Here is a 13981-nt window from a genome sequence, read left to right on the forward strand (position 1 = left end):
CGCCCGGATAATCATGCTACAGTAATCTCACGCTAATCTTGCCACGTCACCTCCGTTACTGTTGCTAACCTCGCAGCATTTCGAAACGGAGTCAAATTCAACTTTAAAATTAAATCAAACGATAAAAGTTTTCAAACGTCAAAACAAAAATGTTCGGTGGGTGCCAAATAATCCACTGGTAATTATTGTGGAGAAAACTCCTTTTTAGAAAATGCCTAAGTATTTTAAAATGGATTAAAAGGTGAAAGAAAATAAATAAAAGAAAATGCAAAACAAAACAGAACAAAAAAAACAAAAGCGCCCCCACTGGACCTGGCCCAACTGGGCCAACCCCGAGGCCCAGCCGGCCGGCCCACCCCTATCCCCTTATCCACTCCCCAGTCCCCCCCCCACCGATAGCCACCCCCCACTTCCCCCCCCCCACCCCCGAAATATCTGCTCCTCCTCCCTCCCCCGATCCAGAACGGGATCGAGAGGAGGCCACCGTCGCCGACCGCCCCCGCCGGCCTCGCCGCCGCCTCGCCGGAGCGCTCTCCCCCGCCGGACTGCCTCCCCTACGCCGCCGTCCCCGCCATCCCCCTCGACCCCCACTGCCCCGTTCCCTACGAATCGTGGTGAGGACCGCGACCGCCCCTCTCCCTCACCCCCGCGGTCACCGCGCTCTGCCCGCGCGCGCCCGCACTTGCCCACGACCACTGCCCCCCCCTTTGCCGCCCTGCCCGCGGGCTGTGCCGCCGCCGTCCCGCTCCAGCCACTCCGGCCTCGACGCCCTTCCCTCCTTCGGCGACCCCGCCCGCACGCCCGCAGCCTCGCCTCCGCCGTTCGCCTCTGCTCTGCCCGCGCTGCTCCACCGCCGCTCCGGTGGCTCGTCGGAGCCCCGCCTCCCGTGGCCCTGGCCGCCGGCGCCGGCGTGCGCCGTGCGCGCCCAGCGCCCCTCGTCTCGCGCCCGTTCGGGCGCCCTGCCCCGTTGCTCGCCCATAACCCGCACCTGCACCCGCATCGCCCCCTCTAGGCCACTGCCAGGTGGGCCTCGCCCCACCTGAGCCACTGCCCACTGGGCCCGACCCCGTGGGCCTATGACAAACGGGGCCCAGCCCACAGAACGAATATTAAATAAAATAAAAATAAAAATAAAAATAAAATAATAAATAAATTAAATTAATAATAATAATAATAATAATAATAATAATAAATTAATAAAAATAAATAAATAAAGAAAATAATTTTAATTTTAATTTTAATTAATTAATTAACTAAATTAATTAAGTTAATTAATCCTGTTTAATTTAATTAAACAGTAATTATTTAGCTAAACACTAATTAACCTAAACAGTGAATGACAGGTGGGTCCCACTGGGCCCACATGTCAGTTGACTTAGTCAACCCCTGTTGACTGCTGATGTCAGCATGACATCATGCCGATGTCATAAATCCAAATTTTTCGAATTAAATTAAATAATTAATTAAATTCCAGAAATTAATAAAATCTTTGAAAAATCATATCTTTTAATGCGTAACTCGGATTAAAATATTTTCAGCATGAAAGTTGCTCAGAACGACGAGACGAATCCGAATACGCAGTCCGTTCGTCCACCACCTCCCTAACCTATCGAACTAGCAACTTTCCTCCTCCGGTCCGTCTGTCCGAAAACGCGAAACATCGGGAATACTTTCCCGGATGTTCCCCCCCTTCGCCGGTACCACCTACTGTCGCGTTAGGACACACCTCGCACTGTTCATTGTCATGTCACGCATCGTCATGCTTATGTTTGCATTGTATTTACTGTTTCTTCCCCCTCTTCTCTCCGGTAGACTACGAGACCGACACTGCTGCTGCCCCGTTCGACTACGGAGTTGACGACCCCTCCTACTTGCCAGAGCAACCAGCAAAGCCCCCCCCCCTTGATCACCAGATATCGCCTATTCTTCTGTATACTGCTTGCATTAGAGTAATGTAGCTTGTTACTGATTTTCGATATCCTATCCTGATGCATAGCCTATCCTTGCTACTACTGTTGTTACCTGTACCTGCAATCCTACATGCTTAGTATAGGATGCTAGTTTTCCATCAGTGGCCCTACATCCTTGTCCGTCTGCTGTGCTATACTAACGGGCCGTGATCACCTGGGCGGTGATCACGGGTATATACTTACATACTATATACATGACACATGTGATGACTAAAGTCGGGTCGGCTCGTAGGAGTACCCGCGAGTGGATCTTTGTGGCGGAGCGACAGGGCAGGTTGAGACCGCCTAGGTGAGAGGTGGGCCTGGCCCTGGTCGGCGTTCGCGGTTACTTAACACGCTTAACGAGATCTTGGTATTTGATCTGAGTCTGGCCATTTGGTCTATACGCACTAACCATCTACGTGGGAGTAGTTATGGGTATCCCGACGTCGTGGTATCAGCCGAAGCTCTTTTGACGTCAGCAACTGAGTGGCGCGCGCCGCATTGGACCGTAAGCTCGCGCTTGTATTAAGGGGGCTAGGTCTGCTTCCGGCCGCGTACGCAACGTGCAGGTGTGCATAGGGTGATGGGCCCAGACCCCTGCGCGCATAGGTTTAGACCAGCATGCTGACCTCTCTGTTGAGCCTAGGTGGGGCTGCGACGTGTTGATCTTACGAGGCCGGGCATGACCCAGAAAAGTGTGTCCGGCCAAATGGGATCGAGCGTGTTGGGTTATGTGGTGCACCCCTGCAGGGAAGTTTATCTATTCGAATAGCCGTGTCCCTCGGTAAAAGGACGACCCGGAGTTGTACCTTGACCTTATGACAACTAGAACTGGATACTGAATAAAATACACCCTTCCAAGTGCCAGATACAACCCGGTGATCGCTCTCTAACAGGGCGACAAGGAGGGGATCGCCGGGTAGGATTATGCTATGCGATGCTACTTGGAGGACTTCAATCTACTCTCTTCTACATGCTGCAAGATGGAGATGGCCAGAAGCGTAGTCTTCGACAGGACTAGCTATCCCCCTTTTATTCTGGCATTCTGCAATTCAGTCCACTGATATGCCCCTTTACACATATACCATGCATATGTAGTGTAGCTCCTTGCTTGCGAGTACTTTGGATGAGTACTCACGGTTGCTTCTCTCCCTCTTTTCCCCCTTCCCTTTCTATCTGGTTGTCGCAACCAGATGTTGGAGTCCAGGAGCCAGACGCCACCCTCGACGACGACACCTACGATGCTGGAGGTGCCTACTACTACGTGCAGGCCGCTGACGACGACCGGGAGTAGTTAGGAGGATCCCAGGCAGGAGGCCTGCGCCTCGTTCGATCTGTATCCCAGTTTGTGCTAGCCTTCTTAAGGCAAACTTGTTTAACTTATGTCTGTACTCAGATTTTGTTGCTTCCGCTGACTCGTCTATGATCGAGCACTTGTATTCGAGCCCTCGAGGCCCCTGGCTTGTATTATGATGCTTGTATGACTTATTTATGTTGTAGAGTTGTGTTGTGATATCTTCCCGTGAGTCCCTGATCTTGATCGTACACATTTGCGTGCATGATTAGTGTACGGTCAAATCGGGGGCGTCACATGGCGTTTCCCCCTTGACTGCCCATGGACACATGCATGCAACAGAACGCGGCGTGGTCAACGTGGTCAAGGAACGACTTCCATCAAAAGTGTACTGTACGTGGAGAGGCTGACAGCTGGGTCCATGGCCGCAGCATGGAAATGCCTCCTTATTATGCGAAAAATAATGATTCCTCCACCTGATAGCAGGGACCCACTGGATGGGCCACCGTATTTTGTGAAAAAACGTTTCCCCCCTGACTGCTGGGACCCACCTGACGGGCCACCGTATTTCGTGAAAAAAACATTCCCCTCGCTGTCAGCTTGGACCCACCGGAAGTGCCTCCTTATTAAGCAGAAAAAAATGAATACTCCCCCTGCTACCTGGGACCCACCTTGGTGGGAGGCTGAATTGTGGGCCTACTAAGTTGACGGGGACGGAGGGCTTTGTCAACTTAGTCAATATGAACGATTCTAGCTCCAGTGACCGTACGATGTCCATCCAAAGGCCGTAGTGCTTCTTCAACCTCTGGTCTTCTTGCTCCAGCCGCCCAAAGCAGCGCCGGTCGTGCCGTGTGCTCCTGCCTCCCGTGGCTGGCTGTGATGCCGCGGAGGCCACACCGCCCCCTACTACTCCCACCGCTGGCCAGGCCATCCCTCTACTCACCCACACCCCCTGTTATTCTGCGGCGACGGCAGCCTCACACCGCAGCCGAACGAGTGAACCCTCATACTCCTCTACACGTGGGCATCCACTGCCGCGTCTTCCCCGGCTTCGCGTCGTCCCCTTCCTAGGCCTCGTCGTCGTCCACCGCCATGGAGCTCTCGGCGCGTCGTGGTCAACGTGGTCAAGGAACGACTTCCATCGGACGTGGACTGTACGTGGAGAGGCTGACAGCTGGGTCCACGGCCGCAGCAAGGAAGTGCCTCCTTATTACACGGAAAATAATTATTCCTCCACCTGACAGCTGGGACCCACCGGACGGGCCACTGTATTTCGCGAAAAAAACGTTTCCCCCCTGACTGCTGGGACCCACCAGCTACATCTTCGCACGCAAGGAAGTGCATCCGAGAAAAAAAAACGATTCGCCCCCCTGACTGCTAGGACCCACCAGCTACATCTTCGCACGCAAGGAAGTGCGTCCGGGCAAAAAAATGATTCGCCCCCTGACTGCTGGGACCCACCATCTACATCTTCGCACGCAAGGAAGTGCCTGACTGTCGGGACCCACCTGGTCGAAGCGTACGCAGCGTTGTCATTCTAGTCGCGAACGTGTACGTACATACTGGTGGATGTAGAGGCGCGCACGTGTCGTAGTAGAGGCGCACACGTAGCATGTACACGTACATACAGCGGCCAGTGTGCAAGAAAGAAAATACGGCCACGTACATACATACGGGCGGGGTCTCGGACGCCTACTCGCGCATACGTACGGCCAGGGCTCGTGTACATGGCTGGGTTGGAACGGAGAAACAACGTCGTCGTCGTGTTCATGGGGAGCCAACCGGGTGGGTCGGAACGGAATGCGTCGTCGTGTTCATCAGGAGGGCTTGGATAGAACAAGCGATGGAAACGAGGCCTGGCGTACCGCAGAACGGAGGAAACGGCCTTGTGTTCGACCGGCCACATTCGAAACGGGATCATGTTCATCGGGAGGGGTCTGGCGTACCGCAAAACGGATGAAACGGACTTGTGTTCGACCTCCTACGGTCTAAACGGGGTCTTGTTGATCAGGAGGGGTGTGGCGTACCGCAAAACGGATGAAACGGACTTGTGTTGGAGCGCTACGGTCGAAACGAGGGTCCTGTTCATCGGGAGGGGCGTGGCGTACCGCAAAACGGGACTCCACGGAATATTGTTCATCTCCACCGTCGACCTCCTCCAGCCTCCACGGGCTACTGTTCATCCACCGGCGACCTCCTCCAGCCTCCACCTGCCATTGTTCATTCACGGGCTCCTGTTCATCCAGCCTCCACCGCGCGCTACTCCATCTGCTAATGTTCAACCACCCCTCTCCACGGGCTCCTGTTCAACCACCCCTCCACGGGCTACTGTTCATCCACCCCTCCACCATCTACTATTCATCCAGCCCTCCACGGGGTCGTCCTGTTCATCCAGCCCTCCACGGGGTCCTGTTCATCCAGCCCCAACCGGCTCGATCGATCGGGGTCCTCTTAATCCAGAGGCAACGCCACGGGGTCCTGTTCATCCACCCCCACCGCTCACTGTTCATCCACCCCCCCCCCCCCCCGCAACGCTCACTGTTCATCCAGAGGTAGCATCGATCGGCTTCAGTTAGCAGTAGTAGCGAAGGAATCGCTCGATCGGGTTCAGTTAACAGCCATCAATCGATCACTCGGGTTCAGTAACACATAGCCTGCAGTGCAATCGCCCGGGTTCAGTTAGAGCCCAACGCCTCGCTCGGGTTCAGTTAGAGCCAACGCCTCGCACACACGCGCGTACGTGTACGAGAGAAACGCGCATCGCTCGGCCCCCGACCACCCACCGTGCCCCCGACCACCCACCGTAACCCGGAACTCGCCGAAATTTTCCTCGCCCTCGCTTCTACCACGGTTTTTTCCGTCATGGACGGCCCAAAGAATGTCATGCAGTTGCGTCTCCGGCCCGCCCAGGACAAAAAGCCCATTTTTCTGTCATGATTTTTTGTCATAAAAGTAGGAGCCCGCCACATCTATGATGATACTGGGTTCGTCACAATTATCGTCATAGAAGTGTCATAAGTATGACAGAAAAAAATTCGTTCGGGCCAAAATGTCACGGATGTGTCTTTTTTTGTAGTGAGTTGATTTATCAGCCATTTGCAAAGATATTTCAGTAGGTGTCAACTTATTCATTTCAGGTCTACGGTATAAAGAGAGAGGTATAACACTAACACCGGCTCCAAGATCACATAAGGCAATTTTAACATAGTTTCTTTTAATGGAGCATGGTTTAGTTGGTACCCCTGGATCTCCTAGTTTCTTAGGTGTTCCACCTTTAAAAGTATAATTAGCAAGCATGGTGGAAATTTCAGCTTCCGGTATCTTTCTTTTATTTGTAATAATATCCTTCATATATTTAGCATAAGGATTTACTATAAGCATATCAGTTAAGCGCATACGTAAGAAGATAGGTCTAATCATTTCAACAAAGCGCGCAAAATCCTCATCATCCTTTTTCTTGGATGGTTTAGGAGGAAAAGGCATGGGTTTCTAAACCCATGGTTCTCTTTCTTTACCATGTTTCCTAGCAACAAAATCTCTCTTATCATAACGTTGATTCTTTGATTGTGTGTTATCAAGATCAACAGCAGGTTCAATCTCTACATCATCATTATTGCTAGGTTGAGCATCAACACGAACATTATCATTAACATTATCACTAGGTTCATGTTCATCACCAGATTGTGTTTCAACATCAGAAATAGAAATATCATTAGGATTCTCAGGTGTGTCTACAATAAGTTCACTAGAAGCATGCAAAGCCCTATCATTTTTCTTTTTCTTCTTTTTAGAAGGACTAGATGCATCTAAATTATTTCTCCGAGAATCTTGCCCAATTCTCTTAGGGTGGCCTTCAGGATACAAAGGTTCCTAAGTCATTTTACCAGTTCTAGTAGCCACTCTAACAGCAAGGTCATGTTTATTGTTTAATTCATCGAGCAAATCACTTTGAGCCTTAATTACTTGTTCTGCTTGAGTGGTAACCATAGAAGCATATTTACTAATGAGTTTAAGTTCACCTTTAACTCTAGCCATATAATCACTCAAGCGTCCAATCATGTAAGAATTACTCTTTAATTCTCTACCAACATAAGCATTGAAGTTTTCTTGCCTAGCCATAAAGTCATCAAATTCATCTAAACATTGGCTAGGGAAGTTAGTGGACGGGATTTCAACTTTATCATATCTATAGAGAGAATTTACCTTTACTACCTGTGTCGGGTTATTAAGACAATGTGTTTCTTCAACAGGTGGTAGATTAAGACCATGTATTTCTTCAATAGGAGGTAAATTCTTAACATCTTCAGCTTTAATACATTTTTCTTTCATAGACCTCTTTGCCTCTTGCATATCTTCAGGACTGAGAAATAGAACACCCCTCTTCTTTGGAGTCGGTTTAGGAATAGGCTCAGGAGTTGGCTCAATTGGCTGAGGAATTGGCTTAGGAAGAGTCCAATTATTTTCATTAGTCAACGTATTATTCAATAGCAATTCAGCTTGATCGACCATTCTTTCCCTGAAAACACAACCAGCACTACAAGGATTCCGGTCTATTGCAACAAAAATTATTGCTACAACTATCTTTTGTTGCAATAAAATGCTATATCACCACAAAATTCCAGTTCGTGGTAACAGGATCTACATATTGCCACAATTTCGTTTCATCGCGCTAAGTCCTTGTTTTGTTGCAATATAGAAGCCATCTATTGCCACAAGCTGCATTGGCGTTGTAATATGGTAGTGATATTGCGACAGTTTGTTCCATTGCATGAATTGGTCATCTTGTTGCAATAAAGGCTAGGTATTGCAACAAAGTACATCTTTGTGGTAATATTTAGACATATATTGCAACAACTCTGACATGTGGCGCTAGTCATGGATACTATTGCAACAAAGCATGTATTGGTTGTAATAGGGTGACTTTTTGCCTCACCTTCGTTGCGTTGCAATAACTATTACATATTGCGACAAATTGAGCATTCATGGTAATACGTACAAACATAATGCAACAATCCTCTAGTGTTGCCAAAAAAGGGAGTAGGATATTGCAACGGTATTCTCGACAGCGCTCCTAATTTTTTTTCCTTTATTTATTATACTATTTAGCATGATCTGATTAAAGGGGCGTACTAGTTTACAGAGGTATTAAGACATTAGGTACCACAACTTGCACCCAAGTTACATTTTAGTCACATATCTTGCAAAGTGGGCATCAGTGGTACCACGACTTGGAGGAAGGCTCACTTACGCATGTGTGAAGCATTGCACACTCGCGGACGCCCTTCACTTTAGGGTTTCTTGCACCGCCAGGGTCTCCTCCACTCGCCCTACTGACCTCCCCCGGTAGCAAGGTCGTCCTCGGCACCAGAAAGACGGCAAGCTCAGGGCCCTTCTCACAAAGGTGAGTCGTGAGAACTGAGCAACAAATCCTCACATTCTCTTCCTAATTTTTATGTATCTTGCTTGATGTGATTGTATGTATTTATGTGTGCTTTAATAAAAAAAGGAGATTCAATATACATTTATGTGTTAAACAGAGAAATTGAGCAAGGCTGCATACTAGCTATTTTTAAACACTCCCAGGCTCCATTTAAACAGCTCTCCAGCCACCAATTGAGCAGCATAACAACTGTATCCCAGCCTAATTTCCAGCAAGAATTCATCAGCAAATCAACAACACTACATCAAGATATATATATAAGGACATATGACACAAGATTTTAGTAGGATATAACAAACCATCTCAACGAGATATATAACACATGTTTCAAAATCACAGCACACAAGTTTCAGCAGCCATACTTGTATAGATTGTATCTCGTGTATCAAAATGACAGCACAAGCGTGTATCTTCTTGTAGTCCAGCCCAAGATCTCGGATCACCTTCCTTACTTTTCCGAGATTTGTAGGAATGTAGTGGCCCTTTGGCAACACCTGCGTGAACATCTGCAGAAGTAAGTCACATGCTCTATTGGTCATCCCAGACACGCACTTGATTTGGTAAAGCTTCACAATGAAAGATAACTTCGTGAAATCCTTGCAACCTGGGTACAACTATTTTTTTGCCTCTTTCAATAGTTCGAAGAAGACCTTAGCTGTTGCATTTGGCTCCTGGTTCCTTTCATCACCGCTGGAATCATCCACATGAATGTCTCCCACACCTTCACCAATGTTTGCATTGCTTTGCATGTTTGTGCCCCTTATGAGAGTATTGAGCATGTCACATACCCCAGCACCATCATCTACAGCGTCTTCATTATCAGAATCTTCAGACATGCTTCCCTCATCCGATTGTTCACCATGGTATATCCAGTGAGTGTAGGTTGGATCCATCCCATTGAACAGCAAGTCACTATGAACATCCCTTTTCTTTTTCTGAACAATATTGAGACATCTCCTACATGGGCATGGGACTGTTGAGTCTGGGTGAGCACCATCGAAGGCAAAATTCAAGAAATCATTCATGCCAGTTTGCCACTCAACAGAATCTCTTTCCTTGTCCATCCAGCTCTTATCTCGTGTCATTTTTGCCTTATCTCCGTAAAGCCAGTCCTGTTAAACAAACATAACAGCTGCTTTAGTAGCTGCATTACAGTCAATAGCATTACTAGATGCATTACAAGACAAGACAACAGGGATACATACATACCAGTATTACTGTCACATGGTAAAGCAAAATTTATCTATACATTGTAAAGCAAAATTTGGTTGATGGAAGAAGAAATAGTATTACTGTCACATGGTAGTATGTGTGACATGAGGGTAAATAAGTTCAGTTTAGTAGTTGGCTAGATAATGCAAAAACAGAAATTCAGAGAGACAGTGAAGAGATCACGGCTCAAAAGTTCTAACTGCTATTAACTTTGGCAATAACCTTACTTTAAATGATGGGGTTATATCTGACTATCACATCTTTAACCATTTGCAGGGTCATGTATCAGTAGAACAGCATAAAAAGTATATTATCTCTTATGACAATCATAGTAATTAGTAACTTCAAAATATTTTTTAGTAAGTAACACATGTTGGTTTCCAGAGCTGTAATGCTCTATATTGCATTGCAATTTCAGTATATAAAAGTTTAGTGGCATAAACAACCTGCATAACAAGGACCCAAAACTAATTTCATAGTATCAGTTTCATATACTCAAACATAATCGTTCTACATATATGCACTCACATGACCTTCCAAGTGTCTTGATTATTTGCGGAACTTTCTTTTTGTCACAGTTGGTGTTTTCCTGGGGTTTTTTCAGTTGACAACTAGTTGTGATGTTATATGTAGTTAAGAACTATCAACCCAAGTATGGCACTGTCTTTGAGAAGAGTACTGAAGCCTGGAGTTATTACAGGAGATGCAGCAGCTCAATTCGTTTGGGTTCAGAATCATTGCGGTTGATGCAGATAAGAAGGGCGGAACAGGTGGCGCGGCTGATGCTAGACCTCCTGTGCTCAACAAAGAAATGAATAGTACAGGTGTGTTTGGGTCCAATCCTGAAGGAGGGTTCTAATCAAGATTCTGAGTGCCCGGCTGTAGGACCTGGTTGGCAAGCATCTCATACTGACTACTGAGCGAGCTTCGGAGGAAAGATGCCAAGGTACTGCCTTGCAAAGACCTGAGGTGTTCCATCAAGTTGGACAACTGGGATCGTATCAAGGGAAACAAGCTCTCACTGCCAAGAACTAATTGGTCAGGACATATCAGTTATTTGTTTTGCAGTAATGTATTAGGTGGAGCAATTTAATTAGCTTGGCTAACTTGGTACAGTACGTTGCCTAGGCCACAAGTATGTTGATTAGTGTTTCATGTTAAGATGCCCATTTATAGCGTTGTCGATTTAAGTGTAAATCATGAAAGGGAAAATTTGCCATTTGCTTTGTTTGTCCACCACCTGCATCATGATCTGCTCTTCTTCTCAAGAACATAGCATACCTTTATGCTACTGACCTCCACGAATGTGTGGTTCTACATACCAATAAAACAGCAAGCAAGGGAAAATCAGTCTGCTACTTTCAACCTAAAATCAGCATCCTTATGTTGTATGTATAGCACAGTACTAATGCCCATGTGATGCTGCACTTGCAATGAAAAATACAGAGGGAAACATGAGGGGATAATCATACTATTGTTGTTCTGGAGGTATTAGCCGCAAGTCAGTCGAGCTCGATGGTCGCAAGGGAGGCAGGCGAGCCAGTCCGGGCGGCGCTGAGCAAAGGGGCGGTTGACCAGGGGAGAGCTACTGCAGGGCGTCTGATCCAGCTGAGATCCAGTGAGAGCTGCTGCAGGATCGACCAGCCGAGATCCAGGGAGGAGGAGGCCGACGGGCGGAAGGCGCCGAGCGGCGGGTGGCGGAGCAAGGTTAGAGGGAGAGGGGAGCGGCAGGGAGGCGCTGGCGTGGGCTGCTTCGTCGCGCCGCCATGATGTGGCTGCTGGATGCGGCCAGCGCTCGGGTCGCGCGGCGGCGGAACAGGGATCGAGGTACGACTCGGGTCGCTATGGTTTTTTTAAGGACCAGGGTCCGGCGCGTGAAAAAGAAAGAGGAAAAGGATCGTGGGAAAAAAGGAGCAAAAAAAGGATCGAAGGAAAGGGAGGAGGAGATCTCGCGCGGCGCAACCCACCAGACAGACCAGGGCGTCTGATCCATCGCGCGGACGCGGACGCGCTCCACCAGATAGCGTATATTACTTTTTTTTTAAATGTCTGATAGCGTATAGTATTACTTAAATATGTCCAGGCAAAAAAAAATTACTAAAATATGTGATCGACGTAGCCCTTCTTTTTTTGTTTGAAAGAAGATAGTAATTCTATCAAACTTTGATTATCTGCAACTTGTAAACCACAAATCCAAGTGACCTCATTATTTTTGAATTTTTTTAAATTAAACTAATTTTTATATAGTAATTTGGTTGCATACTTTTACCTACTTAAGCAGTGTAGGTAGCATATGTCGGCCAACAATTGACACGTATCAACATCCTGCACCACCCATGTGATCACTAACGTCGCCTTCGATGATCGGGTCGCCCTCGACGACCGATTCGACTCTGGTCGCGGCTCCGTCGAAAGCTTCCAATACCGTGCGCTCCATTCCCGAGCCCTCCGTCCATCTACCCAGGAGTCGTTGCAATAAATCAGTATAAATAAGAAATATACAAATATGCAAATTTTTGACATATCCCAACCTAAGGCGACAGGGCTCGTTCTCCCCCTTGCGTGTGGATCCGAAGTAGGACAGATCCGACAGGGAAAGCGTTGGGATGCAGGGTTGTTTAATTTACATAGGTGAATCTCTATGCTTATCGTTTGAACAAAAGCGGCATAATTATGTTGACCTGCTCTGGTGTGGGCAAACCCTCGACGGATTGTCCGGTAAAATGAAAGATACTGAGATCACCCCATCTCAAGATCGGAATGTAAGATCGAGACTGATATAGATCGACCGTCTCATCAACCCATCCCATCAGTACTTATGTTTCGAGACAAGAGTATAACCTAATAGTTTTAAAGTGAGGGTCGCATGAGGTTTCTGTGACATGTAGTTCAGACCTGGCCAAATTTTTCCTGCTTTGACCGACAGTTGACCAAGGCACAAATTTTTGACATATCCCAACCTAAGTGTAGATCCATGATGAAACAACACCTTCCTAATTGGCTGCGGGTGGTTGGCGGACCGGGATTGCGGCGGAGGGGTTGAACCACCGTGGTACATACCCAGTCCGTTCACTGGTTGACGGTGAAGGCGTCCATGGACGTCGTGTTCCTCCCACTCCTTCCATCTTACTCTCGGTGAAAACTTGATCTTCGGACCGGACGGTGGCGACGTTCGTGGTCGTGCCCTTCCTGGAGGCATCGTCTTTGAGTCCTCGGTACAGCATGTCCGTCGCACATCTTCCAAGATGATCGCTCCTCGCGCTGGTGGTCTCCGTTGGCTCTAACCGGACCCCTTTTTTGGACATCTTATAGGTGCTTGGTAGTCGTTGAGGTTGTGTGCCGGTGCCCGTCATTCATGTATCTTGCCTTGGGTGTGTGTGGCGTTCGTTTGTATCGGTTGCTTCGATGTATGTGATGGTTGTTTTACAATATAAACATGGTCTTCCTTGGATTGGATTATATTGGATCGGCGTCGTCCTCGCACTAGAAGCACCGATGAGTTGGTAGCTCGAGAGAGCTAGTTACGGTTAGATAGCTAGATCAGTTAGCTAGGGTTTGCTAGTTGAAAAATGCCGAATATATGTGGTGGCATTGGATTATGTTGGATCGGCATCGTCCTCACACTAGAAGCCCCGGTGAGTTGGTAACCCAGGAGCGCTGGTTACGGTTAGCTAGGGTATGCTCGTTGGGAAATGCCAAATATATTGGCGTGAAGACCTCAGGGCAGCGGTGTAGACCATGTGCCACACGCAGTATGACTCGAAGGGGCGATGCAGCGGCAGCGCGAGTGTCGATGCAGCCGGAGGGACCATGTGCCGCGAGGCTACGATCCGAATGGGTGATGCAGTGGCGGCGGGCGAGCCGGTGCAGTCATGGGGGAACCACGGGGCGGTGGCAGCCCGATGCTCGATCGATGGAGGGGCGCATTGTACTAGGGAGAGTCTTCACGGGACCTGCGGAGGCGCGCGCCACCGACGGGCCAGATCAGCCGCACGGCGTAGATGAGGCGGATCATGGGCGGCCGGGCCCGCGCGAGGTCGACGACGCCGCTTGGTGGAGGCGGGGGTGGCGGCGGAGTCCAAG

The 13981-nt window shown here is 48.4% G+C and overlaps 1 long non-coding RNA gene across 1 annotated transcript; it reads right to left on the reverse strand.

The window, feature by feature from the left end:
* Positions 1-8908: 8908 nt before the first annotated feature.
* LOC109735903 (uncharacterized) lies at positions 8909-11746 on the reverse strand. Its single transcript, XR_012189600.1, has 3 exons — positions 11371-11746; positions 9291-9798; positions 8909-9180 (listed from the first exon to the last, which is right to left on the reverse strand). It is a non-coding gene; the product is annotated as an uncharacterized lncRNA (long non-coding RNA).
* Positions 11747-13981: the final 2235 nt, after the last annotated feature.

This window comes from Aegilops tauschii, chromosome 7 (genome assembly GCF_002575655.3).
Source record: "Aegilops tauschii subsp. strangulata cultivar AL8/78 chromosome 7, Aet v6.0, whole genome shotgun sequence".
In the NCBI taxonomy this organism is placed as follows: Eukaryota; Viridiplantae; Streptophyta; class Magnoliopsida; order Poales; family Poaceae; genus Aegilops; species Aegilops tauschii.